At 44.7% G+C, this 26,709-nt stretch overlaps 1 long non-coding RNA gene across 2 annotated transcripts in view; it reads right to left on the bottom strand.

Annotated features, from left to right (window-relative positions):
* Window positions 1-17,692: 17,692 nt before the first annotated feature.
* The window catches only part of LOC134956869 (uncharacterized), a 172,181-nt gene continuing 163,164 nt past the window's right edge, over window positions 17,693-26,709 (bottom strand). For both annotated transcript variants that reach the window (XR_010186246.1, XR_010186244.1), the window contains exon 3: window positions 17,693-18,455. This is a non-coding gene — a long non-coding RNA (uncharacterized LOC134956869). The remainder of the gene's footprint in view (window positions 18,456-26,709) is intronic.

The following is a 26,709-nucleotide window of genomic DNA, read 5'->3' as shown; positions in this document are numbered from 1 at the left end:
ACTATAAAAACGCCCCAAACACTCCGCACCTCGTGGGTTTAGCTAGTGGAGAGGAGAGAGGAAGGTGTATTTGGAGTTGGTGAGTTTGGTGGAGTTTTTGGTGGATTTGGAGAGGAGTTTGGTGATTGTTGAGTGCTGTACTGTGTGTGTTAGTAGTCTTGTGATCTTTGTAGTATTGTTTTTTCCCAGTTTGTAAACTTTTTTGTCCTTGTTTTTTTTTTTCAGTCTTTTGTCATTGTTTGTGAGTGAGTGAGCGTGTGTGTTGGCTGTGTGGTGTGTAGTAGGAGTAGTGGAGGAGTGTGTTTTGTGTTTTCATTTTTGTGTGTTTTATGTTGTTTGTCATGTCCGACTCAGAGGTCAGTGTGGTGGCGGAGGTTAGTGAGGTGGAGGCTGGTAGTGAGGTGGAGGCTGGTAGTGAGGTGGAGGCTGGTAGTGAGGTGGAGGGGGGTAGTGAGAGGGAGGAGGTTAGTGAGGAGGAGGAGGAGGGGGTGCCTGTTGCTGGATTTTCCAGTGATAGTGATGGTGTTGTGGCACCGCAGCCACGCACCACTACCAAGACTGGCAGGAATATAAAGTTCAGCTATGCTGAAAACATGGCGTTGGTGCGTGAGCTGATGAAGCACCATCGCCAATTGTTTGGTCAGGATGCTGCCAGGGTGTCCTCCCGCAGGAAGTCTGCCCTGTGGGGGCAAGTCATACTTGCTGTGAATAGTGAGGGTGTGGCGAGGCGGACAGAGGACACGTGCCGCAAGCGTTTCTATGATATTAAGCGGCGTGTCAAGGCCAAGATGGCCAAAGAGTCCAAATCTGCACGGAGAACCGGAGGTGGGCCACCTTTACGTGTAAGCTATCGGGACTGGGAGGAGCCTGTGCGGGCATTGATTCCTGGCGAAGTGGTGTCTGCTACTCATGTCCGGGATTCGGACCGACCCACGCAGGATGGTAAGTTTGTTTTGTAATATTGTTCTTAAAATGTCTGTAAAATTTAGTTAATTTCATTTGTAAAGTTTAAAGGATGATTTTTTTCTCACAAAACAGATTGCATGCCTATGCTCCCTTAAGGTGTGTTTGTGTTTTGAATGTTTTTTTTTCTTTTTTTGTTGCAATTTTTGGCGATAATGCTTGAACATGTGTGTTTGTTTAAAATCCACAAAAGGTTTTTGTTTTTTTAACAAACAGAAAAGCGGGGAAATTTTTAAAACATTACATTTTAAAAATATTTGCAAGTACTCAATCTCTGCAATATCTGAGACCAAAAACTTATTTTAAATAAATTTATTGTGTGCCACATCAAGTACATTTTGATATTCAACTCAAAATCATGAATGTAGAAGCTCTTAAGCTTAAAAATTTGTTTTAAACAAAACCATATAGATGCTTACAGTACATTAATGGTTTTCAGTGGGTCATTTTTCCAAAAACATGGTAATAATGTTGGGGTCACTTTTTCCACAGTCACACAGACCAGCCGCCCAGACAGGCCTCACACAAGTCAGGATGATGCCGGTATTGCAGGTAAGTCTTCACTGTAGTCACATATTCTGAAAACACATAGAAGTACAAAATATTAAGTTTAAATTTTGCACCTAGGTTCTGCTTCTGGAAGCCGACCTCCTGTAAGCCGCCCATCACAGGGCTTGGGCCACTTACCCAGGAGGCCAACTAAGACACGGCGTCTTGGCTCTGATTCCTCACCTCCATCATCCCCACCCAGGCGAAGACTTTCGGCAGTGTCACCCCAGCCACCACTGGCACTATTGTCGAGTTCGCAGAGTGATGAGGCCAGATCACCTCAGTTATCTGGTGAGTAAAAACATAAATTAAACACATAAGCAATAATATACACAGTACACTTAAGATGTTGTTAGTTGGTTTGGAGTTTACATGTTTTCCTCAACAATCAATGTGATGTAACGTCTTCAATTGCTCAAGGTGCTTTAATAAAATTAGATAAGGTCTTAGTGGATGGTCTAGACAACCTATTTGTATGAAAACAACAGATTTGAGGATACATTAAGCACACACACGTTCACATTTTAAAAAAAATATGAATAAAATTAAATGTTGGACCGAAATAAAAAAACCATTAGAGTGTTCACACATCGCCCCTGTCCAGTATGTAGATGGCTTACTTGCTCCGCTCCTCTGGACTATACAGGTAAGTAGTCTATATCGTGGTGAGGGGAGGGAATCTAACAGTGTAATGGTGTGGAGGGAAGTTAGTTAAGTGAGGAATATGCAAATTTGGCAATGTTTGCGCCTGTGTTGGTTTTTTAAAATATAAAAATTATAAATTGTTAACGTTGAGAAAAACAAGTGCTAATAATGCAAAAATGTAGTATTAGGAATGTATTAATGTGTTGCATTAGCCAGGCCAAATTAAAAAAAATTACAACATTGCATGTTGCCTACCCCATACAGAGCACAACTTGATGTCCGCCGAGGACCAGCAGGGACCAGAACAAGAGCCATCCTTCACACTGCAACTTACAGCTGTTGATCCAAGCATGCCAATACAGTTGCAGGATATACCCCAACCATCCATCAGTCCCCAACTGGCACAAGCTCCGCCCCCAAGCCAAATTCCTGGCGATTTTTGGGCCAGTTGGACAAGCCAACAGGCCCAAAGCAATGCCACCCTGACCCAACATACACAACACCTTGCCAGTCTGCCCCATCATCTACCGCGTATTAGTCGCAACTCGGGCAGACTGATAGTACAAGTAGGGAGAATGGCTACCTCAATGGAGCAAATTAGGGCTGAAAACAGCCAAATGAATGCACATTTATCCCGCATTATAGATGAGCAACAGCGACATCAGCAGGCACTCGTTCAGATCATTCAACACAATCAAGTGGTGAATGAGGCCTTATCCAGGATTGTAGCCAGCCACACTGCTACAAACACTCAGCTGATTGCCAGTTTAAATAATTTGAGCAGCAATATTGCTATGATGGGAGCTCAGCAAGTTACCTCCAGCTCGGGGACCACGACCCCTGTTCAAACGCCAGTAACCTCCCCTGTCCGGCGTTCCTCAAGAGCACGTGCCAGTGAGCCAGCACCCAGCACACACAAGCGAAAAAAATAACACCAATCTTTTTGTGCAAATAAATACAAAAATTTGTTAAAAAAAAACATTCCTGTGTCCGTCTCCAAAATTTTTAAAGCTGGTCTGTATGTATGTAGTTATGTTTTTCAAGGGTAATGACTGTAAATGTTTTGTTAGCATCAACTAAGCACAATGGACACACCACTATAAACAACAAACAGTAAGTAACAGAACACACAATAGAAAGTAGAGCAAAGTGTTTAGTGAAGGATAATTACAGCATAATAAAACTTACCTGTAAAATATCGCAGGATCACTTCTTGACGTACCTGCCTCCCTACAATTGTACTCACACTGTCACCAGATGTATCTAACTCCTCTGCTTGCTGACTGCTTTCTCCCTCACCATGTGCAAGATGTTGACTTAAACACAGATTATGGAGAAAACAGCAGCAGAACACAATCCGAGTCACCTTTGAGGGACTATACAACAAAAGGCCACCAGATTTATCCAGACACCGAAAACGTGACTTCAGCACCCCAAAACATCTTTCTATCACATTCCGCGTAGCCTTATGTGCATGATTATAACTGTGTTCAGCAGGAGAATCAGGTTGGGACAATGGAGTAAGGAGCCAAGAGTAGCAGCCGTAACCCCCATCACCTGAAAAACATATATAGTCAACATTAGGACATATGTTAGATTATTCTATCACCTCCTCCAAAATCTAGGCTGTGGTTAAAAGACATACACACATAACATTTTCAACATACCCAACAGCCAGCCATCAGGCATTTGTCCCTCCTCAAATTTATCGAAGAGCGATGACTGACTGAGGATGAAGGAGTCATGGCAGGCACCAGGGTAACCTGCAACAACACTCATAATTTTTAAATTTGCATCACAGACCACCTGGACATTAGTTGATTGATCCATATGCCTATTAGTATATATATACTGGCGGCCCTTAGGTGATCTCAGCTGAACGTGTGTGCAATCTATGGCCCCCAGCACATTGGGCATGCCTGCAAGCTCATAGAAAGCTACCCTGACAGCACTCCACTCCGACTCCTCAGTAGGGAAGCAGATTGAGGCTTTATTGTGTGGCTCCAACACATCCAAAACCTGAGTGGACATTAAATAAGCTAAGGTGAGTGTCATGTTAGGTATTCTCTACAATACTGTGGTGTTTCAACTTACACAAGCAACACTTAGCCATAACCGCATATGTATTTTTAGACTCACCTGCATCAAAAATCTTGAAAAGGTGGGCTGTGAGATCCCAATGACGTCGCCTGCCACAGCCTGGAAGCTCCCAGTAGCCATAAAGTGTAACACAGCCAGGAGTTTGTGTAGGCCTGAGACAGAGCAAGAGCGTGCTGTCTCAGGGTCTATGCCCAGTTTGACAAGGTCATACAGGTGGAAAATGTTGTTTCTATTTAGGCGGAACATCTGTATGACCCTATCATCGGACAATGCATTTAAGTTTAAACGCCCTCTAAAAAAACGAGGCTGGCGCAGCCTCCGCGGTACCTGGACAACCTGTTGGCCATGTTCACTTACCTGGTCCTGATTCCTGGAAGCCTCATGGAGCAGTCTAACGTATCCCACAGCCAACAAAAAACCATTGCCACACACTACAGCCGCCATTTCAGAGTGAGAGTAGTTCAGAATGTGCCTGAAACACTTTTATAGGCCCAAAAAAACAGGTGTGAGTAATGGATAATTAAGTTCACATGTAAACGCGGTTTTCAAAGGCTGGCGCGTTTTTTTTTAGGAAAAAAATGCGAATCGTAATTTTTCGCGGCCGCGAAATCATTTTCGCGGCAGCAAATGCAATTACGAATGGTTAGTAAATGACCGAGATTCATATCTAAACAGGCGTAATTTGACCGATGGTGTATTAATTCGTAATTTTGAACTTGGACTAGCAAAAAAATACGAATGACCTCATCACTGCCATGATTAGTGTTTAGTAAATGACCGAGATGACACTTTGAAGAAAAAACGCCATCTCGGTCAAAATCGGGAGCTTAGTAAATATACCCCACTTTGTTTAATGCAAAAAGTTATAAAAAAATATTGGCTAAAATTACCTTTAGGCTGTGTGTTTAGGGTTTATATGTAACATAAATGCATTCTGTGCTTAGACTTGGGTCCCATCACCATGATATCTCATTATGGTATGCAATTATTCCAAAATACGGAAAAATCCCATATCCAAAATACCTCTGGTCCCAAGCATTTTGGATAAGGGATACTCAATCTGTTTATACTGCTCACAATAATGCAGCACAGATATGGAATGGATACTTGCAGGGACACAGAGCTGCAAGATACAGCAATGGCCTAATGTACTGTACAACTATATACTGTTGGTCACCAAAATGCTGCACTGTAATACTATATATACTGCTCACAAAAATGCAGCACAGATATGGAATGGATACTTGCAGTGACACAGAGCTGCAAGATACAGCAATGGCCTACTGTACTGTACTACTATTATACTGGTGGTCCCCAGTCCCCACAATAAAGCACACTGAGCACAGATATTTGCAGCACACTGAGCACAGATATGGAGCGTTTTCAGGCAGAGAACGTACATATTTTCAGCACACTGAGCACAGATATTTGCAACACACTGAGCACAGATATTTGCAGCACACTGAGCACAGATTACGGAGCTTTTCAGGGAGAGAACGCAGCCACGTCCTCTCCGTTCAATCTCCAATGCACGAGTGAAAATGGCGGCAACGCGCGGCTCTTTATATAGAATACGAATCTCGAGAGAATCCGACAGCGGGATGATGACGTTCGGGCGCGTTCGGGTTAACCGAGCAAGGCGGGAAGATCCGAGGCTGCCTCGGAAACTGTGTAAAATAGGTGAAGTTCGGGGGGGGGGTTCGGATCTCGGAGAACCGAACCCGCTCATCTCTAATTAATACACACATGTATTTAAAAAATCATCTGTCAGTACTTGTGTATTATAGCCCCTGAAACCCAACATCAATTTAGACTTATTTTCATCGATGTAAAATTACCGTCAGTAAATATACCCACACGTGTTCATACCGAAGATACACTTTGCAAGTAAATCAGAAATTAAGATCACTGTTGGTCATAGTTGGTGTCTGTTGCTTTAGTAAGTGTCATTTGTTTTAGGAAAATAGTATGGAAAAAATGGACCATAATGCATATTTTTGTCCGTTTCCAGTGTTTGGGAGAAAATAGTCAGTTGTCATTTGCGCCTATCCATTACCAGATTTTCATTCCAACCAGCCAGATCTGGCAGATGATCTGCCAGATAATTCTATAGTGTATGCTCAGTTTGCATAGGTGTATGAAGTGGCATGTCTGGATAGCAATAACTGCGTAATGGCTGAATTGTTTTATTTATTATATAATGTATTTATTTATTATTTTGCTCTGTGGGGTGGTCTGTGACAGTTTTTCTCACTAAAAACCATGTAAATGCTTTTCTAGCACAGGGCATCTTCTGTACATCTTGCCCTTTAGCCCAATTTGTGTGTCTAATGAACATTCAAAAGCCACATGGGGAAGTCTGGGTGGTATGTGGGGACACCTTTTGGTCATATAAAAGCTATGTGGGGAGGTCTGAGGACATGTGTGAGCATCTTATGGGCATATAAAAGGTATTTGAGGAGGTATGAGATCATATGGGGGATCTTATGGACATATAAAAGGTATGCGGGGTGGTATGAGGACATGTTTGTGCATCTTTTGGGCATATAAAAGCTGTATAGCGAGGTCTGAGGACATGTGGGGCATCTTATGGGCATATAAAAGGAATGTGGGGAGATCTGAAGACATGTGGGGGGATCTTATGGGCATATAAAAGGTATGTAGTCAGGTTTGAGTATATGTGGGGCATCTTATGGGTATACAAAAGGAATGTGGGGAGATCTGAGAACATGTGGGGGGAATCTTATGGGCACAAAAAAGGCATTTGGGGAGGATTGATTACATGTGGCAATATCTGATGGGTATTTAGAGTAGTATGATGGCACGTAGAGATGTAAGAAGGGCATTTAAGGGGCATGTGTGGTTGTCTGATGGTGTTTGTGGAGCTCTGAGAAAGATCATGCGGGGCAGTCTACTGGCATGTGCACTGCCACCAAGATGGGGGAAAAGAGGGTACTAATTATGCAGTCCTGAGCCTGACGGAATGGCACTTAGCGGCAGCAGTCTCTTCTGCTTGTACAGGGGATTGGAGGGGGGGGCGATCATACTGATCTCGCCCCCTCTGTGGACTTGGCCCTGGCTGAGGGGAACGATAGCACCCCCAAAAATCATCCTTTGCTGCACTTTTTATTAACATTAATTTGTATAAGGGGGTGCCTCCTGAGATTAGGACACCCCCCCCCAAAAAAAAAATGTACCTGGACTTGCCACAGCTCTCTACACCCCTGGGCATGTGTTAAGGTTTGACGTACATATAAGGGGCATATGGTGTGGACTGATTGTAGGTGGAGAAGTCCAATGGGTATTTAAGTGATATGTGGGGAATCTGAGTACATGTGCGGTGACCTAAGGGGCATATGGGGCTGACTGAAGGCATTTGGGGAGGTCTGAAGGCATTTTATATGAATTATGATGGTAATCTGGTCAGATAATTTGGTAAATTATGGTTTCCATTGATATTGTGCTCCCCATTATAGACTGCCCCCCACCAGTTTAGTCACTAGAATCAGACTATACCATGTGGAATCTCTTCGTTTGAGGCTGGCACAGCATTCTGCCTTTATTTGAAGTGATAAGAGTGAGTCTCCATCTGACAGTACAGCACTACTTACATCAAGACAACCATAAATTGTATGCACTTAAATGGTATTTCTAATTTCCTCATAAAATGCTATAATTTTTCTACTATATATTTAGGGAGATATTGGGGCTGATAGTGTAGGGGATAGTGTGGCACTGGCCACACCCACACAACACTAGCCACACCTCCTCCGCCCAATAGGCCCATGATCATTTTAAACCCCAGACTGCTAAGTGGTTCTTTATCTGGCCCAAGGTAGTACTAATCTGTACTTCTATTAATAGATGAAAATATACAGTAAATACTATTAGTTGTATATTTTAAATGGATGCAGAATGCCAGATTGATGCTTTCTACAATTAATTGCTAAATAAATAGTCTCCTTTGTGCGTATATTTCGAGCTTACAAATTAAATGGAATAGACCCTTCATACGGTAGGTTATATTTTGCAAAAAAAAAAAAACTTAAGCAAGGTTGGAGATATACTTATTATAGGAAGTAAACTCAGAAAAGCAATACATTTTATGGCGTAATTCAGGGGTGATCGCAAAAGCAAAATCTTTCTCTAATGGGCAAAACCATGTGCACTGCAGGTGGGGCAGATGTAACATGTGCAGAGAGAGTTAGATCTGGGTGGGGGGTGTTCAAACCGAAATCTAAATTGCAGTGTAAAAATAAAGCAGCCAGTATTTACCCTGCACAGAAACAATATAACCCATCCAAATCTAACTCTCTCTGTACATGTTACATCTACCCCACCTGCAGTGCACATGATTTTGCCCATTAGTGTGCTTTTTGGGTTTGTTATCAAAGCTGAATAACCGCCATAATCAGGTATTGCCATTGATAGCCTTTGCTGTATACCTCCATGTTGAGCACCACCTCATTTGCTCAACATCACATGATACTAGAGCTCCCACCCCACCCCAACAACCATTGTACAAGTAAGGGAGTTGAATGAAGGAGTGGCTGCCTGACCTTACCCCCTTCTTTCTATTGTGCAGACTCATACAGTACTACAGTACTACAGTACTACAGGTACCAGCGGGCCCGTTTTTCTCCCGCATGCTGGTACTTGTGGTTCTCCAAGTACCAGCTTGCGGGGGAGGCTTGCTGGGACTTGTAGGACTACTAAAAAAAACAATATTCTTTCAATTTTCTCAAGGCTATCAGCCCCCCATCCGCAGCCCTTGGATGGGGGGGACAGCCTTGGGCTTCACCCCTGGCCATTGGGTGGCTGGAGGGGGGGACCCCTTGATTGAAGGGGTCCCCACTCCCCCAGGTTACCCCGGCCAGGGGTGACTAGTTGGATATTTAATGCCACAGCCGCAGGGCGCTGTATAAAAGTGACCCCCGGCTGTGGCATTATCTGTCCAGCTAGTGGAGCCCGATGCTGGTGTAAAAAATACGGGGGACCCCTACTCTTTTTGTCCCCCGTATTTATTGCACCAGCACCAGGCGCAGAGCCCGGTGCTGGTTTTAAAAATACGGGGGATCCCCTGTCAATTTTTCCCCTGCATTTTTAGAACCAGGACCAGCTCGAAGAGCCCGAGGCTGGTTATGCTTTGGAAGGGGGACCCCACGCCATTTTTTTTCAGGATTTTACCATTTATCTAAAAAAAAATATATATATATTTTAAAAAATATATAAATAATACTTGTGCCTCCAAAAAAGACAAACCTAGTACCTAATCCCTCCTAATATAAATAGATATGCTATTACCAAAAAAAAAAACACCAAAAAAAACGTGTTTTAAATTTTTTTTATTAGTTTCACCCACCAAAGTGTGGCGGATTGAAAATGACGAATTTGCTGTCTAAAAGCACTGTTGTCGAATTTCCAAACTTCCATTGAATAGACTTTGGTCGAATTGCAGCATTTGTACCATTGCAAAAAAAGTCGAATTTGACAAATGTCGAATTTCCAAAAGTCGAATTTTGAATGTCCGTTTTTTGGCGTAAAGTACTGGATTGCATTGTCGATTTTTTTTTTTGGGCAAAAAAGTCCCGGAATTCGACAATTTCAGGAATTCGACAGCAATTGCATATACCCCATAGAGCAGGTTAAACTGCAAGCAGTGAAGCTGTCATATGGTCGAGAGTTTTCACTTTGTCACATCCAGTTATTGTTACACAGTTACTGTACAGAGTAAATGTAAATAACCTGGTAACAGCTCAGTTGAGAGGCTCTTGTCATCCTCTGATCATATCAGTACTAACAAGGTACCATGGCGAAACTCCCCAGTAGCCTAGCTATCACACATGCTATATAATGCCTCCAATCCTGCCATATGTATGTACACAGTAACAAGAGAAATGTTAATTATATCAATGGTGAACATACTATTGATGTATATTGTGCTTGAAATAAATGTGAGTATCATATAATACAACATTTTATAAAATAAAAGAACCAGATTAGATGCATTATTGTGGAATATGTGATTGTGCTGCCCAGTTCCACGTGTGTAGTCACACAGGGCTAATTTCCATTGAATGCTTTGTTATTGAATAACATACCAGTACAGCAAAACACTAATAGAATCATATCACATAGTATTGCATGTGCATTCACCAATCTGCACACAGACCCAAGTAACCATTTCTTTTTATGTTTTAAAAAGCTGTGTTTAGATATGACACAAAAAAGTGCTGTCCAATGCATTTATATTAGATGCACAGAGTCTAGGTGACCTGTACTAAGTGCAGCAAAAAGCAATACTATGGGGGCTATTTATCAAAGGCAAAATGCCCTATGCATATTAGAGAAAGAGTTTTTGCTGACGATAGTGTTCCACCTTGTACATAAAGACGGTCCTGTGCTATCGCAAACCATGGGAAAGCCTATAGATTAAGGATCAGGGCTGTATGAGTATCGTCCGCAGAAATCTTTATTCTATTGTTGTTCTTTGTGTAAGTCATTTGTCCTATAAGTAAAACTGTAAAAGTATATTTTTTAGAAAAAATATTTATTAACTATTTTGAACAAAATATTGTACATCATTTTTGTGTTAGCTTAGTGGAACTGAAAGCTCAAATTTGGGCTAGCTGGGTCATACACAGTATGTACACTCAGGGGCTGATTCGCAGTCAGTAAGATCTCTGTGCATAGATGCAAATGGTGAGTTCTTCCATACAGCGCAGATACAAATTTATACAGGTTGAGTATCCCATATCCAAATATTCCGAAATACGGAATATTCCGAAATACGGACTTTTTTGAGTGAGAGTCAAATAGTGAAACCTTTGTTTTCTGATGACTCAATGTACACAAACTTTGTTTAATACACAAAGTTATTAATAATATTGTATTAAATGACCTTCAGGCTGTGTGCATAAGGTCTATATGAAATATAAATGATTTGTGTGAATGTACACACACTTTGGTTAATGCACAAAGTTATAAAAAATATTGGCTAAAATCACCTTCAGGCTGTGTGTATAAGGTGTATATGAAACATAAATGCATTCTGTGCTTAGATTTAGGTCCCATCACCATGATATCTCATTATGGTATGCAATTATTCCAAAATACGGAAAAATCCGATATCCAAAATACCTCTGGTCCCAAGCATTTTGGATAAGGGATACTCAACCTGTACATCTATGCTTATGTCCGTCCTTCTCTGTGCCAGACTAAGCTTGTCCAGATCTGTCTTTCTGTGAAATTGGGTGCGAGAACTAGGTAGTGACAATGTGATTGCATGGAACTGCCCTGACTTATGGGAGTGTATCTAAAGCTTTGTATGAAGGAAATCTGTTTCTGACGGATCTTTTGCACCTAGCGAGGGACTGGTGCAAGCACCTATACTAATCATGACTGTTGTGGTAGCTGGCTTACAACCAATGGGCAGCCCTTTTTCTGCTTGCAGATGTATAGACCCCATTAGCCATATGTAATCTCTCATTAGCACAAGGTATACCCTGTAAATCAGGATTCAGTGGCTGCCCACAACTAGTCACTTAGCATCCGACTCCCTCATATCTCCCCCTCTTCTCTATTTTCTGAGTTTTCTCTCTCCTCTTGATTGTCATCCACTTTATATTTTTTTTATCAACAATTGCCTTTGTCTAGAATGTGCCCTGTTAATATTATTGTAACCTTGTACTTGTAAATTCTTTGGTGCATTTATTGAATACTCTGAATCTACCCCCTCCATTATTATTATTATCCTTTATTTATATGGCGCCACAAGGGTTCCGCAGCGCCCAATTACAGAGTACATATGCACATAATCAAAACAGGAAAACAGTGACTTACAGTTGAAATCAATATAGGACAAGTACAGGGTAACTAAGCATAACTACACCAGTAAACAACATAGAGATAAGTTCCAGATGGCCAAAAAACTGTGGGATTTGGGCAGTTGAGGATTATTAAAGTAAGAAAAGGATAAGCACATGAGGGAAGAGGGCCCTACTCGTAAGAGCTTACATTCTAAGGGGAGGGGTAGACAGACAGGGGTGACACAGATGGGGTACATAGAGAGCGTGGAACAGAGGGTTAGGATGAGATTTGGCTGGGTTTGGTAAAGAAATGGGTCTTAAGAGCCCGTTTTGAAGTTTTGTAGAGAGGTGGAGAGTCTGAAGGGGAGAGGTAAAGAATTCCAGAGAAAGGGAGCAGCACGTGAAAAATCTTGGAGATAGGAGTGGGAGGAAGTAATCAGAAGACAGGAGAGTCGGCATGCATTAGCAGAGCGAAGAGGACGGGTGGGAGAGTAAAGGGAGATAAGGTCAGAGATGTAAATGGGAGAGGAGTGGGTAAGTGCTTTGTAAGTGAGTGTGAGAAGTTTGAATTGGATTCTGAAAGGGAAGGGGAGCCAGTGAAGGGCCTGTAGGTGAGGGGAGGTGGATGTAGTGCATTTGGTGAGGAAGATGAGCCGGGCAGCAGCATTGAGGATAGATTGGAGTGGAGAGAGGTAATTGTCAGGGAGGCCAGTTAGGAGGAGATTACAGTAGTCCAGTCTGGAAATAATCAGTGAGTGAATAATGATCTTAGTGGCATCCTGAAAAAGGTCTGATTCTGGAAATGTTTTTGAGATGAAATGACAGGTTTGTGAGAGGTACTGAATGTGTGGTTTGAAGGACAGGGAGGAGTCAAGGATTACGCCAAGACAGCGTACTTGGGGGCTAGGGGAGATAGTCGTGCCATCAATGGATAATGAGATTGAGGGAGGTGAGGCTGTGCGGGAGGGTGGGAAGATGATCAGCTCAGTCTTAGACATGTTGAGTTTAAGAAAGCGCTGGGACATCCAGGAAGAGATAGCAGAAAGACAGTGTGAGGTACAAGTGAGGAGAGCCGTGGAGAGATCAGGGGAGGAGAGGTAGATTTGAGTGTCATCAGCATAGAGGTGGTATTGGAAGTTAAAAGAACTAATGAGTCCACCTAAAGAGGACGTATAGAGAGAGAAAAGGAGAGGACCAAGAACAGAGCCTTGGGGGACACCAACACCATCATTTATCATCCAGGTTCACTCAAAAGCTGCGCACCTATTTTTTTTAGTATATGAGCCTACCTGTGCAGAGGCCTCCTCCCTCTTCCACTTTTGTTACAAAATAAATGTCACCAATGCTCTGCTGCCCTTCTCAGACACTATTTGTTCATCCTTATGTTGGATACAGCATCATTGCATTGAGTACTGATTCGAGTGAGAACTAGCAACAGTGCAACCAATGCAGTGCACCAGGGCCTGCTGAATGAAAGGGGCCCGCAGCTTGTGGCATTACAATGAGTCATACTGACATGCTGCGCCAACCAAAGCCAGTGTCCGAGATGCTGAATTTAAAAATTGTGGTCTGTGGTCCTGACCCGGTTGGATTGAGAGGAGGGGCCGCTCCGCCCTCTTCTCTGGCCCCGACTTTCCCTGTGCCACTTTGGTCCTGGGGGTCTGACGTCATGATCTCTTGACCATCCCCAGTGCCAAGGAAAAGAGCAGAATCAGACTGATAGTAGCCGTTTCCATGTGCAGCAGCAGCCATGATATCCACGCCAGGTAGAAAAGACATCTGGTTTTACCCTTACCATTGTGTTACAGTACAGCCTACTCAGCTTCAGGTCCAGTCCTCCAAGGGGTGTAAAGGGGGGATCGGGATCGTGGGGCAATAAAATGTTTGGGCCAAAGCTGAGTTTCACTGGGCCTCACCAGGTTGGTGGTTACAAGGGTAATTGTGTAAACATATAGTGGAAGTGCATGTGGCATTGCAAGTGTCAGCCCATGACTGTTATTGCACGCTGGTGCCAGAACAGTTTCTCTACTTATCCCTGTCAACCACTGTCTCACCCTCTTCCTGTCACCCACTGTGTCTCTTTAGCATTACCACCTTCCCATCACCCACTCTCTCATGTCACCCTATCCCTTTTTCATACGCAGCTTCTCCCAGATGTCACTCTCTGCTACCCCTTGTCTCCCTCTCCCTGTCACCAACTACCTATCCCTGTCACCCACTACATTTCCCTGTCACTACTTGTCACCCAATGCCTTGCCGTCTCCCACTATCTCACCCGTCACTCTCTGCCTGTCACCCACTGCCTCTTTGCAACATCACTATCTCCCCAACATCCTCTCTCTCCTGTCACCCTCTGCCTCTCCCCATCACCCTGTCCCTGTCACCCTTTGCTTCTCACTATCACCCACTGCTTCTCCCTGTCACCCTCTGCCTCTCCCTGGCATCACCCACTGTCTCTTCCCATTACCCTCTGTCTCTCCTTGTTACCCATTGCCTCTCAGTCTTCCCATCACCCTCTGCTCCACTGCTCTTTACCCTCTACCTCTCTCTGCACCCTCTCCCTGCCACCCGCTGCCTCTTCCTAATACCTTCTTCCTGTCACTCTCTGCTTCTCCACGTTACCCACTGCTTCTTCCCGTCACTCTTTCCCCCGTCACCCACTGCCTCTCTTTGTTACCCTCTGCCACGTGGCATATTATGAACTTTGGGTGTGGTGGAAGAGGGGGCCCAAAGCATATTTTTGTACCTGGGCCCACCACTACTGGGCACTGTCTTGACTAGTGCTGATTCGCTCCCTGTTCTTTCTTCTCACTTCTCCTGCTTGTCTCTTCATGTTATAGGAGTCTTTTTTATCAAGCTTTTTGGCCATGCAAGTCATGCAGACACAGCAGTTTCTGCCAGATTTACACTAAATTAAGTAAAATGCCTATTTATAAAGTGTCTAATGCAAGAGATATCATTGATATTTCCTGTGTTATACACAAAAGTGCGGCACAACAACATCCCTAAAACAATATGAGGATGTTGCATTTGTGCATGTTAATGAGCTCATCAGATCCCTCCCTCCGGCTCGTTTATTGCGCGTGTGTTGCCTTTGGTCTTCCATGCACAATAGCACAGCCAGAACAGAACCCAGCAATGGTAAAAGTATAGCTTTTTTCGACATTCCCTAGACAGCTGGAATGTTGGATTTTTTTTGAGCCATAATGCTAATATTAATAACCTGGTTCCATAGTGAGATGATCATCACCACTTTGTACTTAGTTGTAATTTAATGTACTGTTTTGCATATGCTCTTCAAATGGCACTGCATACTCTTCTTGGCACCTTATATGTATGAACTGGAAGCACCAGGTTCCCAATACTTATCACTCAGATAATCCCAAGTAACCACTGATGAATACAGAGTGCTACAGTAGACCTCAAACATATCAGAATTACTATGACTTAATCTGCCATCAAGACATGCTTGATATTTGACTTGTTGATTATTATAATGATCAGTAGGGGGGGGGGTGTTGAGGGGGGGGGGGGGGGGGCAGCAGCAGTTTTTGCTTGCTAATCTCAAATTTGGCCTTCTGTAACAACAAGGACCATAATAGCACAGGGAAGGGGGTCCAAATGGATTTCCATAATTAAGTTAAGGGTAATCTGGCGGGGTCTCCTTTTTAAAAAATATTTCTCATGAAGGAGAAATTATCCTTTAACCACTTAACTGACAATTTATTTCCCCAAAAACCGCTCCGAAATTGTCAGGTTTTTTTTTATGAGTGAATTAGGTGAAGAACATGAATTTAACACTATCCCAAATTATTTTAGTTAAAAAAAAGAAAAAATATATAATTTTTTGGCTATTTAATTTTTTTTCTCCCAAACATCGATACTTCGATCGGGAATATTGCGACCATCGGTACATCCTCTAGGTACACAGGGGGTCTTGGGGGGGGTAATTTACCCTTCCCCAGTGGCTGCTATTGTCTGCAACTGCTGGAGGGGGGGATCCTGCCGTGCTGATCGGCAGCACGGCAGACACAGGGGGAGAGTGCAGGGAGGCTCCCCCTGCTCTGCATTCCTTCCCTGCTGCGCCGTCCTGTCCCCCTGCTGCTGCTGTGCCTGTCACTGTATGACAGGCACTGGCAGCGGCGCCTGCATGACAGGACAGCGTTGTGTACGGGACAGAAGGGGGCGGAGCTACATGGGGTGGAAGGGGCGGGGCTAAATGGGACAGAAGGGGCGGAGCTACACGGACCAGGCTGGTACAGAGGGAGACTGGCTTAGGTAAGTGAAGGGTGAGAGGGAAGTGTGTGTGTGTGTGTGTGTGTGTGCGTTTATGTGTGCTTTATGGATGCTGGGGGGGCATTACCTATATCGACGCTACTACTGGGGGGGGCATTACATGTAAGGAGGATGCTACTACTACTGGGGGGGCATTACATGTAAGGACGCTACTACTACTGGGGGGGCATTACATATAAGGACGCTACTACTACAGGGGGGCATTACGTGTAACGACGCTACTAATGGGGGGGCCATTACGTGTAACGACGCTACTACTGGGGGGGTCATTACGTATAAGGACGATACTACTACTTGGGGGCATTATGTATAGGACGCTACTATTACTGGGGGGGGCATTACGTATAACAATGCTACTACTACTGGGGAGGGCATTACGTATAAGGATGCTTCTACTACTGGGGGTGCACTACGTATAAGGACGCTACTACAACTGGGGGGGCATTACGTATAAGGACGCTACTGCTACTAGGGGGGAATTACGTAAAAGGACGCTTCTACTACTGGGGGTGCACTACGTATAAGGACGCTACTACAACTGGGGGGGAGCATTACGTATAAGGATGCTACTACTACTATGGGGGAATTACGTATAAGGACGCGTCTACTACTGGGGTGCACTACGTATAAGGACGCTACTACAACTGGGGGGGCATTACGTATAAGGACGCTACTACTACCGGGGGGCATTATGTATAAGGATGCTACTACTACTGTGGGGGCATTATGCATAAGGATGCTACTACTACTGGGGGGGCATTATGTATAAGGATGCTACTACTACTGGGGGTGCACTACGTATAAGGATGCTACTACTACTGGGGGTGCACTACGTATAAGGACGCTACTACTACTGGGGGGGCATTATGCATAGGGAAGCTACTACTACTGGGGTGCATTACACATAAGGACGCTACTACTACGGGTGGGGCATTACGTATAAGATGAATAAGATTGTGCTACATTGTGGCGTAATTTTGAATGGGGGTACTATTTGGTGGCTATGCCCCTTACTTGTGAGACCACACCCCATTTCCTGGCGCTCGCCAAAGGAATATGGGAGGGCGCAAATTTATAGTTTGCAGGGGGGCGCCGAACACCCTAGCACCGACCCTGCTTCCGGTCTCTCTGACAGCAGCAGCGGAGTGAAGTTTCCCTTCCCTACCGCTGCTAACACTGTTTATCTGACTGGTCGCATCCTGTGCGACCAGGTCAGATAAAGCACTTGCAGGACCATGCCAGGCAAGTGGTTAATACCTCCAATCCATTGTCTCCTAATAATTAATTATACCCTCCTATCTACTACATACCACTACAAATCATTCAGGAAAAATAATTATGCTCTTTATTCTCAGATGGTAAAAAAATCATCAAAAGAAATCAGTTCAACATTTTATTTATGAAACTGCCTTCTCAGCAAACATCCGTGAAAATGCTCATTTCGCCTATGTATTCAGCTATATGAATTCACCATGACAATTAATTGTCGGGTAATATTTCCACATGACAATAACGTACCTGACTTTACCATGCCTTTTTCTTCCAGTTGTAGCATTACACCAGACATCACAAAAGACACTTTGGGCAGTGCGTATAAATCTATCAATAACAAACTTATTAACACCTTACAAACTGAGCAATGCAAAATCTCTCCAAAGAAATGTGTCTATATAAAAATGATGAAGGTGAAATTATTCAGACAGAGGAGATAAACCGACCACAAGGGCATTAAGTGGGAATGAGGCAACGAGACAGAGTGTGAAAGAGACACAAGCGTGGAAGGCGAGATACAGAGAGCTGAGCGTGCAGGTAAAAATAAAACACGAGAAAACCCAGGTGGATTTTGGGCAAGCTGTTCTCATCAACTCTGCTACTCCCTCCTGTCAAAGCAACTGTCAGACAGGCCCTGCTCGTAATGAAAGGAAAAATATTTTATTCAGATTTATTAATTTGAAAATGAAGCACGCCTGTCGGCAGAGGGACAGCTCCTCTCAATCTGTCATCGTTGAACCACGCGGTGCTGACACGGGGAATCATTCGTCTTCTCTCCACTGACAGTCGGATCTTTCCCATAGCTCTTCCTGGGGGATCGCCCTGGGATTAAAAAAAAACAAAAAACGGATAAAACACATTCCGACACAGAACAGCCTCTTTATTAATGCAAATTACACGGAGAGGGGGAAACAGGGGAGCTGGAGAAAAGAAATAAATAAGGGAGTGACAATATAAATAAATAATAGCGCTGTTCGTAGCAGAGGTGTTCGTGTCTCAGCGTCAGTCCTTTCTCATTTATATCCAGAGATGTTTTGGAGGCTTTAATAAAAGGAGAGAGCTTAATGTGACACTAATGGACAGTTTCTTATTTACAATGATCGCTGGCAGCGCTGCATATGAATGAAACGTGTGCGTGTCTGTACTTATGTCACAGAGCTGTGTCAGCTGATATGCTGAGGGACAGCAGCAATTTGAAATGTATTCAAAAAGAAAAATGTAAAGAATTGTTGTTTGTAAGCATCACAGATTTTATTTGAATGTTATATGGCAGATGTATTACATTTTATTTGTAATAGTGCTATTTGGGTAATTTTGATCTTGTGTTGCTCCCACCCACTTCTAGGCATTCCAAGTGATTGACGGCTATATTTTGACATTATGACCAGGGTCTATCTGTCTATCTGTTCGCCACTCCAAAGATACAGGCTATGTTATTTTAACCATGTGCAGGGAGAGGCACATGCATAGTGGAACCCACGGTTGGACTGGCCCACAGGGGGTACATGGAAACCCCCGGTGGGCCACAGTGCCGTTTCTAGCGGCGGGCGAGCCGTGCAACCGCATTATTATCCGCATTATTAACCGCATTATTCAAATTACGCCGCACAGTAGCACCACTACACCAGGTAGAGCCCTTTTACACCTTACGGCGGACAGATTCCCCTTTTTACACATTACGGCAGACAGCGTCCCCTTTTTTACACATAACGGCAGACAGCGTCCCCTTTTTACACATTACAGCAGACAAAGGGGGTAATTCTGACCTGATCGCACGCTGCAGTTTATCCGTAGCAGCCGAAGGCCGTCGGGCTGCTACGTTCGCCTCTGCCTGATTGATCGTGGGTGCGGCGGGGGGGCGGGCCGCAGCGGCTGCGTGATGTCAAACGCAGCCGCTGCGGGCCGAGGAGCGATGAGTAGCTCCCGGCCAGCATGCTAAAGCTGCGTGGTCGGGAGCTACTCTTGAAGTGCAAAGGCATTGCTGCTGTGTGATGCCTATGCACTTCTGCGGGGGGGAGGGGGGGGGGCAGGCGGCACTGACATACCGGGCGGGATAGCCCTGTGCTAGGCGTCCCCCCGCATGTCAGTGTGAATGATCGTAGCTGTGCTAAATTTAGCACAGCTACGATCATCTCGGAATGACCCCCAGAGTCCCCTTTTTTACACATTACAGCAGACAGTCCCCCTTTTGTTACACATTACGGCAGACAGCGCCCCCTTTTTACACATTATGGTAGACAGCGTCCCCCTTTTTTACACATTACGGCAGACAGCGTCCCCCTTTTTACACATTATGGCAGACAGCGCCCCCCTTTTTACACATTAAGGCAGACAGACAGAATAGATAGATAGATAGATAGATAGATAGATAGATAGATAGATAGATAGATAGATAGATAGGGGCGTGGCTTTGTGGGGAAGGAGTGTGGCCACAAAATAATACCAATTCATATAACGGTGCACAGTAGTCTCCATTATTCAAATTACGCTGCACAGTAGCACCACTACACCTGGTAGAGCCCTTTATAAACCTTACGGCGGACAGATTCCCCTTTTTACACATTACGGCAGACAGCGTCCCCTTTTTTACACATAACGGCAGACAGCGTCCCCCTTTTTTACACATTACTGCAGACAGCGTCCCCTTTTTACACATTACAGCAGACAAAGGGGGTAATTCTGACCTGATCGCACGCTGCAGTTTATCCATAGCAGCCGAAGGCCGTTGGGCTGCTACGATCGCCTCTGCCTGATTGATCGTGGGCGCGGCGGGGGGGCGGGCCGCAGCGGCTGCGTGATGTCAAACGCAGCCGCTGCGGGCCGAGGAGCGATGAGTAGTTCCCGGCCAGCATGCTAAAGCTGCGCTGGTCGGGAGCTACTCTTGAAGTGCAAAGGCATCGCTGCTGTGTGATGCCTTTGCACTTCTGCGGGGGGGCGGCGGCACTGACATGCCGGGCGGGATAGCCTGTGCTAGGCGTCCCCCCGCATGTCAGTATGAATGATCGTAGCTATGCTAAATTTAGCACAGCTACGATCATCTCGGAATGACCCCCAGAGTCCCCTTTTTTACACATTACAGCAGACAGTCCCCCTTTTGTTAAACATTACGGTAGACAGCGCCCCCTTTTTACACATTATGGTAGACAGCGTCCCCCTTTTTACACATTACGGCAGACAGCGCCCCCCTTTTTACACATTAAGGCAGACAGACAACAGAATATATAGATAGATAGATAGATAGATAGATAGATAGATAGATAGATAGATAGATAGATAGATAGGCTCCTCGGTGCAGCTTGATGGCAGATGATGATCCCGGGCAGGGGAGAAGAAGGAGGAGGGAGGTGGAGGAGGGAGCAGGAGCAGCGCAATGTAATTGGTGGAGGCGCTGCTGTCCCTCTCCTTCACCATAGGCTATCCTCTGCCACTGTGAATGCTGGGATGCGCTTCCCAGCATTCACAGCGGCAAAAGACAGCCTATGGGTGAAGGAGAGGGACAGCAGCAGCGCCTCCACCAATTTCACTGTGCTGCTGCGGCTCCCTCCTCCACCTCCCTCCTCCTCCTCCTCCTCCCCCCCCCCTGTGGCCGCTGCGCTCCTCTCCTAGGCGGGCGGCGGACAGCGGCATGTAATGAGTCAGTTTGACTCATTACATGCTGCGCTGGCTTTGGGCCCTTTGATAGTAGTGGGCCACAGTGCAAGGCACTGCTTGCACTGGCGGTAGTTCCGCCACTGAGTACTACAAATCTCGGCAAGGTAGCTGCGATCCTTACAAGCAGTTAGGGAGTGCAGTCTAGAGCCCCTCCCTCTATACAGTATATCGGTTAGCATGTCAGCAAGATTCTCTTCACTAATTAGATTTATAGCAGTGATCAAAGTGCTATCTACCAACTCGTCTCTAATAAAGTCAATTATACCTTTATTGTCACATGCAAGGCTGATGGTATTATCTGGACCTAGAAGTATTTTTCAGCCATATTGCCTCTTTGCCTGAGTCTGTGAGTGCCATATTTTTCCGATGCAGTTATCTGGACTTGCTTACCTAACTTAGTGCTGTCAGTTTTGCTTCATGACATGCTCCTCTGGATCAGTTTATCTCATTGATATGGCATCCTGGGCTGCCCTGTAGTTCCCTGTGCATGTCATGTCTCCTGGATCACCCTGCGTGCACCATTCCCTTTGCATGTAATGAGTCTATATAATATATCCATACTTGTCTACTTCTGAAAAAACATTTCAGAGAGATTGTGAAAGTAACACCTAACAGCGTGGACATGTACTGCTACATCTGAGAGGCGTGTCATAAAAATTGCTTACATCCAACCGTAAATGAGCCCCAAAGTTAGTATACTGTATACACATATACTGCAAGTGGCCATGAAAAACCTTATTTAAAATGCATGTAGCCATAGGGATCACTGTGCCTTATAACCAATACAGGGAAATGATGATCCCATTTGAATGGATAGATCTTTGATTCATTGTTCCTCCCAAGAATGTAACAGCTACATAATGGGGGTCAGGTACAATGAGGGAGATTGCTGGACTATTCAGGGAGACAGGGAGATTGCTGCTATTTCAGGGAGTCTCCTGCAGAATGAGGGAGGGTAGGCAACTATGAATATATCAGTTTCAACTTTTAAGTTGAATTACTGAAATAAATGAACTTTTGTACGATATTAAAATGTTCTGAGTTTCACCTGTATATACAGTGCATCTGGAAAGTAATCAAAGGGCTTCACATTTTGTTATGTTACAGCCTTATTTCAAACAGGAATAAATTCATTTTTTCCCTAAAACTTCTACACACAATAACGACAATGTGAAAAAAGTTTTTTTTTATATTTTTGCTAATTTATTAAAAATAAAAAAACTCAGAAATCACATGTACATAAGTATTCACAGCCTTTGCTCAATACTTTGTTGATGCACCTTTGGCAGCAATTACAGCCTCATGTCTTTTTGAATATGATGCCAAGGGCTTGGCAAACCTATCTTTGGTCAGTTTCCTCTTTGCAGCACCTCTCAACAAAGGCGTAACTAGGGTTTTTGGAGCCCAGGGCAAGATCAATAATGATGCCCCCCCCCAAAAAAAAAAACCTACAAAGGAAACTATGTGCGCACACCACTGGCACGCACTGAAAAAAATGGCCACTGTGTATAAAGATGTCAGGATGTGTATGTATATATGGAGGTGCAGTGGTTGAAGTGTAAATTTTTAAGTGGGGGTATGGAAAGGTGAAGGATGCAATTATGCGCGTGCCGAAGGCGTGCACGCGCTCCGGAAAAGGGGGCATGGCCACTCTAAAGGGGACGTGTCCTTCAGTGTAGTAGGACCCATTAGTACTGGTGCCCCTTTAACATTATAGCACACGGTATGAGCCGAAATTCACATACTAGCACATGGTATGAGACGAAATTCACATTATACCACACGGTGTGAGCCGAAATTCACATTATACCACACGGTATGAGCCGAAATTCACATACTAGCACACGGTATGAGCTGAAATTCACATTATACCACATGGTATGAGCCGAAATTCCCATACTAGTACACGGTATGAGCTGAAATTCACATTATACCACACGGTATGAGCCGAAATTCACATTATACCACATGGTATGAGCCGAAATTCACATTATACCACACGGTATGAGCCGACATTCACATACTAGCACACGGTATGAGACGAAAATTACATTATACCACACGGTATGAGCCGAAATTCACATACTAGCACACGGTATGAGCTGAAATTCACATTATACCACACGGTATGAGCCGAAATTCACATACTAGCACATGGTATGAGCCGAAATTCATATTATACCACACGGTATGAGCCGAAATTCACATTATACCACACGGTATGAGCCGAAATTCACATACTAGCACACGGTATAAGCAGAAATTCACATTATACCACACGGTATGAGCCGAAATTCACATTATACCACACGGTATGAGCCGAAATTCACATTATACCACACGGTATGAGCCGAAATTCACATTATACCACACGGTATGAGCTGAAATTCCCATTATACCACACGGTATGAGCCCAAATTCACATTATACCACACGGTGTGAGACGAAATTCACATTATACCACACGGTATGAGCCGAAATTCCCATACTAGTACACGGTATGAGCCGAAATTCACATTATACCACATGGTATGAGCCGAAATTCACATGATACCACACGGTGTGAGACGAAATTCACATTATACCACACGGTATGAGCCGAAATTCACAAACTAGCACACGGTATGAGCTGAAATTCCCATTATACCACATGGTATGAGGCGAAATTCCCATATTAGTACACGGTATGAGCTGAAATTCACATTATACCACACGGTATGAGCCGAAATTCACATTATACCACACGGTATGAGCCGAAATTCACATACTAGCACACGGTATGAGCTGAAATTCCCATTATACCACATGGTATGAGGCGAAATTCACATACTAGTACACGGTATGAGCTGAAATTCCCATTATACCACATGGTATGAGGCGAAATTCCCATACTAGTACACGGTATGAGCTGAAATTCACATTATACCACACGGTATGAGCCGAAATTCACATTATACCACATCGTATGATCCGAAATTCACATACTAGCACACGGTATGAGCCAAAATTTACATTATACCACACGGTATGAGCTGAAATTCACATACTAGCACACGGTATGAGCTGAAATTCACATTATACCACACGGTATGAGCCGAAATTCACATACTAGCACACGGTATGAGCTGAAATTCACATTATACCACACGGTATGAGCCGAAATTCACATTATACCACACGGTATGAGCCGAAATTCACATTATACCACACGGTATGAGCCGAAATTCACATACTAGCACACGGTATAAGCCAAAATTCACATTACACCACACGGTATGAGCCGAAATTCACATTATACCACACGGTATGAGCCTAAATTCACATTATACCACACGGTATGAGCAGAAATTCACATACTAGCACACGGTAAAGCCGAAATTCACATTACACCACACGGTATGAGCCGAAATTCACATACTAGCACACGGTATGAGCTGAAATTCGCATTATACCACACGGTATGAGCCGAAATTCACATACTAGCACACGGTATGAGCCGAAATTCGCATTACACCACACGATATGAGCCGAAATTCACATACCAGCACACGGTATGAGCCGAAATTCGCATTACACCACACGGTATGAGCCGAAATTCACATACTAGCACACGGTATGAGCCGAAATTCGCATTACACCACACGGTATGAGCCGAAATTCACATACTAGCACACGGTATGAGCCGAAATTCACATTACACCACACGGTATGAGACAAAATTCACATACTAGCACACGGTATGAGCTGAAATTCATATAAAACCACATGGTATGAGCCGAAATTCACATACTAGCACATGATATGAGCCGAAATTCACATTACACCACATGGTATGAGCCGAAATTTACATACTAGCACACGGTATGAGCCGAAATTCACATTATACCACACGGTATGAGCCAAAATTCACATTATAGCACATAGAATGAGCCGAAATACACATTATAGAGTGAGGGGATCCTACCCCCTTAATTAACAAGGCCCGCGGGGCACTGCGGTGAGGGGAGTCTACCCCCTTAATTAACTAATCCTGCGGGGCACTGTGGTGAGGGGAGCCTACTCCCTCAATTGACTAATTGTAGAGTTTTGCAGCGGAAGTGTTACAGCGATTTCTCACCCCAAGCTGCGGCGCTTCTGCCACCTCCGACACTCCACGTCTTCGGCGCCACCCGGGGCGCAGAGCACCGCATCGGGAATACACCCTTTTCAGTGTTGTCTTCTCTCCAGCTGCAGGATCCCGATCTGCGCCATCCTCCCCGCTGTTCCACGCCATCTTTTTTAAGGCAGCCGGGTTCTTCTATGGGTCCTTGCTCTGGTAAGCGGGTGTCCTCCGCGATGCTGGTGCTCCCGTCGTTGGTCAGTCTCCTCCCTTGCTGCAGGGTCCCGGTCCGCTGAAGGTTGGATGTCCTTCCCCGGTCCTGCGGCTGGCTGGATTCCTCTTCTGCGGCGTCTTCTCCACTCAGCGCGGACGGCTCTGGTCACTTTCCAGGTTTCCAGGGGCGCGCATTTGCATGCACCTGCGATGCATTTGCATTGCATTGGAAAACTGCGGATGGGAGCTTATGCAGGGTAGCAGGGCATACCATTGCATGCGATGCGTGCGTACACACTGCAGTAATGATATATAAGTACACATCTGTATATGTACTGCATATGTATGTATCTCTTAGGTGGCTTCAGTTTGCCGGCTCTTGGGATCCCGGCGCACAGTATACCGGCACCGAAATCCCGACTCCCGGCATAACGACACCTTTTCTCCCTCTTTGGGGTCCACGATCCCCCTGGAGTGAGAATAGATAGCGTGGCTCATTGCGCTCGCCCAGCTGTCGGGATTCCGGCACCGGTATGCTGGCCGCCGGGAGCCCAGCCGCCGGCATACCATACTACACCCCTTAGGTGTGTGGTTATGCTCTGATATCACATTGCTGGGTGAACGTTTAACCACCGAAGGCATGCGCATTTCGGTGCGCAACCGCACACACAAGAGTGATATATCTATCTTATAAAAAGGCCCCTTTTGTGACAAAACCAGATGAAACAGATACAGAATAGGAGTAACAAATAGTTCAGAATAGTTAGGCTGTTTAAATTTAATTAATGAATAAACATTTTACTGAATAACCATGTAAGTGAATAAAATACAGCAGTTACATTTTTCTGTCAGAAATGTGTATGTCAGTGAGGCGGTGATGTGCCGCTGTCAGTGAGGCGAAGATGTGCCGCTGTCAGCGAGGCAGGGATGTGTCGCTGTCAGTAAGGCGGGGATGTGCCGCTGTCAGTGAGGCTGAAATGTGCCACTGTCAGTGAGGCGGGATGTGCCGCTGTCAGTGAGGCGGGGATGTGGCGCTGTCAGCTAGGCAAGGATGTGCCGCTGTCTGTGAGGCGGGGATGTGCCGCTGTCAGTGAGGCGGGGTTGTGCCGCTAT

This window comes from Pseudophryne corroboree, chromosome 9, assembly GCF_028390025.1.
Source record: "Pseudophryne corroboree isolate aPseCor3 chromosome 9, aPseCor3.hap2, whole genome shotgun sequence".
NCBI classification, from domain to species: domain Eukaryota; kingdom Metazoa; phylum Chordata; class Amphibia; order Anura; family Myobatrachidae; genus Pseudophryne; species Pseudophryne corroboree.
The sequence above is the reverse complement of the archived record's forward strand: the minus strand, read 5'-3'. Positions and strand labels throughout refer to the sequence as shown.